This window comes from Canis lupus, chromosome 26 (assembly GCF_011100685.1).
Source record: "Canis lupus familiaris isolate Mischka breed German Shepherd chromosome 26, alternate assembly UU_Cfam_GSD_1.0, whole genome shotgun sequence".
Taxonomy (NCBI): domain Eukaryota; kingdom Metazoa; phylum Chordata; class Mammalia; order Carnivora; family Canidae; genus Canis; species Canis lupus.
In genome coordinates, this window is record NC_049247.1 from 17,297,957 (window position 1) to 17,303,043 (window position 5,087).

A 5,087-nucleotide genomic window follows, 5' to 3' on the forward strand; every position below is an offset into this window, starting at 1 on the left:
GCTGCGCGGTACAGGATACCCTCGCCATCTGATGCACGAGGACACCGAAGCTGGAAGGGTCCAAGCATCCACTAAATGGCAGGACTCAAACTTGGAACACAAGGCTGTCCGGTTCCAAAGCTTGGACCTTTTGCCAACTCCACGTGCTCAGAGGAGCTCATCACCATATGTGATAGGTCATTGGTTTCAGCTCCGGAGTGACGCGGAGCCCAGTTCCAGAGCCAGAGTCCAAGCTGTACCACTGACACTGTCGGTGACCTTTGGTGACTTATTTGCCATCTCCGTGAGTCACTATCCTTACCTTTAAGGGACAGTGTTTTACCCACTTTGTGTGGCTTCATGACAATTAAATGAGGCCATCACCATAAGATGCTCAGTAAATACTGTTTAAGAAATAAAAAAATCTTTATCCTGTTAGAATGCCTTTAGTTGAGACTTTGCTTTTCCTGACCGGAACGAAGATTCCCAGATGGTCTTACCAGTGACCGAGTTTTAATAGGTCTGAAATACAGACTTGGCAAATTCCTTGTTGAGAAAATGCGAGAGACCTGGCTCTCGGGGAGGGATGCTGGCCAAATCTGATGGTTTGAGGTTCTTAGAATCCTGGAGCTGTCCAACTGCGTCCACTTGGAAAGCAGAATGGCATAGGCAGAAGGAAACTGCTGGCGGCCACAGGTGGTTAGGGGCAGCGCTGGGACAAGGACTTTGGTGTCCTCACTTCCCATCCTGGGGTCTGCAGCCAGCAAGTGGGGTGTCGCACTGGGGTGCACAAATGCCCTTTCCTACCTGCCGACCAGCAACAAATGCTACACTACCATTTCCCGGAGCCCTTCATGAGGTTACTGCAGGGAAGACCCAGCCAGACTGCACAGGAGACATAACCCAGCCGGAAAGCTAGGCCCCACCTGCCACCCTGCTCACGTCAAACCAGGGTGCTGAAGCCCAGGCCCTGCGCTAGCAAAAGCTCCCGGAAGCCGCATTGCCGGAGACCTGAAAAAAGCATCAAAACACACCGCACGGATGTGGCTGCATTATTCACGAGGAGAATTTCTGCCAGCTTAAGCCTGAAAACACGACACACGTGAACTGATTTGAGTCAACCCTGTAAGCATCAGAGAACCCCAAAATATCCACACCCAGTATTCCTGCATCTACTTCGACTGGCAAGTATTTCTGGAACCCCTATTTGGCCAGTGGGGGAGTGAGGCAGAGTCAGGCGCTGTGGTTTCGAGCCTAAGAATTGAAAGCTCAGAAGAGAACAGCGAAGTTTCTTCTCTTGCCTAAAGACTCTGTGCCCCCGATTTGTGCCCTGCATTTATTGCTCGGCTGTGGCCAGAGCAGTCCACAACATGGATGAATTCTTGCTTTTCCCCTTGTTCAAAATTCTCCCACGGGTCCCGTCTCACTTCCGGGGGGCCACAAGACCCTGCAGGAATGGCCTCCTGCTCCCTCTCTGACCTGTCTCCTCCTCCCTTCGGTTCACTCCACTCCAGGCTCCTTGACCTATTTGCTATTCATCGTTCCTGACTCAGGGCCTTTGCCTATGCTGTTCCCTCTGGCGGGAACACCTTTCCTGCAGAGGTCAGCAGGGTTCCCTCCTTCCCTTTAGGTCTCTGCTCAAGTGTCAGAGTATCAGAGGCCATGCCTGACCACCTCCTCTGGAAAGCACTGCCCATTCCTCTCCACTCACTTTCTTTTTCTTTTCGTTCTTTTCTTTAAGATTTCTATTTATTTATTCAGGAGAGACACACAGAGAGAGGCAGAGACATAGGCAGGGGGAGAAGCAGGCTCCCTGCGAGAAGCCTGATACAGGACTTGATCCCAGAACCCCGCAATCAGATCTGAGCCAAAGGCAGATAGATGCTCAAACACTGAGCTACCCAGATACCTCTCCACCCACTTTCTAGTTTTATTTTCCTCACAGCATTTGTGACTTCTAATACAGGCATACTTAGCTTTATTGTACTTTGCAGACACTACTTTTGTTTTTCTTTTCTTTTTTTCTTTTTACAAATTGAAGGTTTGTGGCCATCTTGCATCAAGCAAGTCTGTATCAGCACCATTTTCCCAATAGCATTTGCTCACTTCCTGACTCTGTGTCACACTTGGGTAATTCTAACGATATTTCAAAACTTCTCATTATTATTATGTTTGTCATAGTGATCTGTGATCAGTGATTATGAAAACTCATGATGGTCAGCATTTTTTTAGCAGTAAAATGGGTTTTTTTGGAAGCCTTCACCTCCCACTCCCCTTAAAACATGTATACAATATGTACAATAAAATAAAAATAAAATCAATATAATTGTAATATGTAACATAACACAGTATTTCTAGATTAAGATGATATTATTAAAAATATAATAATAATTACATTTTTTTTAGACATAATTCTTTCGCACACTTAATAGACTACACTATAGTGTAAACACAACTTTTACATGCACTGGGAAACCAAAAAATTCCTTTGACTTGACTTATCACAATATTTGCTTTCTTCTGGTGGCTTGGAACTGAACCCACAATATCTCCAAGGGGTGCCTGCATATATTTATTGTTTATCTATCTGTCCCCCAACTAGATCCTATGCTTCATGAGAGCATGTGAGCAGGGATGCCGCTTTGCACCTTTTCTACAGTTCCTAGAGCTGTACCTGGTACATAGTTGATGTTCAATAAATATTCCTGGAAGAAAGGAGGCAGCAAAAAACATCAGGAATGGAAGGAGGGAGAGGAGGTGGGATAGAGAGGAAGGAAAGGAGGGAAGGAGGCAGGAAAGAAAGGAGGAAGCTTTCTTCTAAGAAGTGGCAAAAAGCTCCATCTTGGACCCTGTTACCAGCTGATACTTTCTGAAGTCCAAGTCCAAGCAAGACCCTCCTTGCTCATAAATTTTCTACAGCTCCCTGCTGTCTAGTGGAGCAAAGCCCCGAACAGGGTGCATCTAGCGGGCCTTTGCTGCCCCATCTCTTCCCCTACATACACCTGACCTCAAGCCATGTCTCCAGGGACTCTGCTGGACCTCTGTGAGGCCACCCCTCAGAGCTGACAAAGCAGGATTTGAATCCTGGCTTCTCCACAGACTGGCTGTGTGACCTTAAAGTGAGCTGCTTAACTCCTCTGTGCCTCCAGCTCCTCCTTTATGGAGTGAAGAAGACAAGTATCCTCCCTCTTCGGGCCGTCATGAAGAAGTGAAGGAGTTTTCCAGCACAGAGGTTTCTCCGTCTCAACCACAGTGCCAGTCTGGGCTGACACTTCTTGGTGGTGGGGGCTGTCCTGTGCATCGCAGGAGGTTGAGCATCATCTCTGGACTCTACCAACTAGATGTCAGTCGCACCCTCGTTTTTGACGAGAAATGGCTCCAGACATTACCAAATGTCCCCTGGGCTAGGGCTGCCAGATTTAGCACTAGGCACTTTACTTCTGTTTATCTGGAATTCGAATTTAACTCGATGACCTATACGTTGTCCGGCAACCTCACCTGGGGGGCAAAACTGTTGCCCCTCTTTTATTGAGAAGAAAGAAGTAGATCCAAGTGGAAGCACCACAGGGGTCTCAGTAGAAACATCAGTTGATTCTCTCACTTCCTCCAATCTTCTTAGGATGTGAAACCCTCCTACACCATCCCGTCACACCCCTACCCTGTCCCAAGGCTGGAAGGCACAGCTCCCCAAACGCGCCCAGCTCAGCCGCTGTGGCAAGGGCCCCCCATGGCAGCTCTCATACCAGCTCCAGTTGGCAGAGGTCCACAAGAGCCTCCTCTCCAGCACCGGCCTCATCCCCCTGCCTCCTTCCCCCGGGGGGGTCTGTCCTCCCGCCCTCAAGCACCTGCTTTTGTCTCTTCCAATTAAGAGGCCTCCTAGGCCTAGCCCAAGGCAAGAAAACAAGGCAGTTAGTCACTTGGCTTCCCTTATCAACCTGGCTCAAGTGGCTGGCTCCTTTAATGGCAGTCATCATGGCAAGAAGAAGCCGGTCCCCTCAGCTGCCACTCTGGGAACCAAAACAAAATTAAGGTTTGGAGGCGGGGAGGGGAAAGGAGGGGAGGGCATAGCCAGCCAGGGAGGAGCCAGAATGGAGCTGGTTGGGTTTAACTGCAGGAAATCTCACCCAGGCCACCCTATCTCCTGGGCGACACTGGGGAGACAGAAAAAATAAGATGCCTGCCCAGAGGCAGCTCAGGCTAATGTGGTGGGTGTTTTCACATCGCTTATCCTGACAAGTGATCTTCATCCTCACTAGGAATAAACTGAAACTCAGACCCTTGTGAAGGTAAAGACAGATGCCCCGCTAAGGCTGTGCAATTACAAGCCTTAAGTTTAGGTTCGCCCTCTTCCTCCACCTGGCTCCTGTCCTCCCCATCCTTTTTCCCTGTGCTTTTAGGATAGGACCTCCTGCTCTGCCCCTCTGCATTTGGCACCATGCTCCTTCCTCTCTGTACTCCAGCCACTTCAGAGTCCTCTCATCACTCAAGTTCACGATGCTCCCTCCAGCCACAAAGTCTTTGTATATGCAGTTCCCTCTGCCAGGAATGGTTCTCCTCTGTCTTCCCACCTCCTGCCTTCATCTTAGAGGTGTGCTCATCCTTCACGTATCTTCTTAACATCACTTCCTCCAGGGCGCCTTCCTGGGCCACCTTGACCTTGTTGTATGTTCCTTGTGGTGCCGAGTACCTCTCCTTCACACCTTGGTGCAAAGGCTGTCATAATCCTCTGAATTACACTCAGAATGTCTATCAGGATCTGTGTACCAAAATGGGAATGTCAGCCCTAAGAGGGCAGGACTTCTTTTATTCACTGCTGCATCCGCAGAGCCCAGTCCTGTGTCCGGCACACAGATGCCCTTCAGTAAGTAAACATGTCAGAATTTGAACCCAGCTCCGGGTGAGCCCAATGCTCCTTCTTGACCTGCTTCATGGTTCTGAGTCATACTGGCTCCCAGAGTCAGCACAGGACAGAGCTTCCAGCCCCCTAGCCGCTGCTGGCTTTTCTGGCTTCTGTGGCTCAGCCCAAGCTTGCAAACCTTGTCTAAAGAAACTGACTGTTAAGCCACCCTTTCCAGGAAGAATGACGGGAGGTACCTTTGGATGAGGCT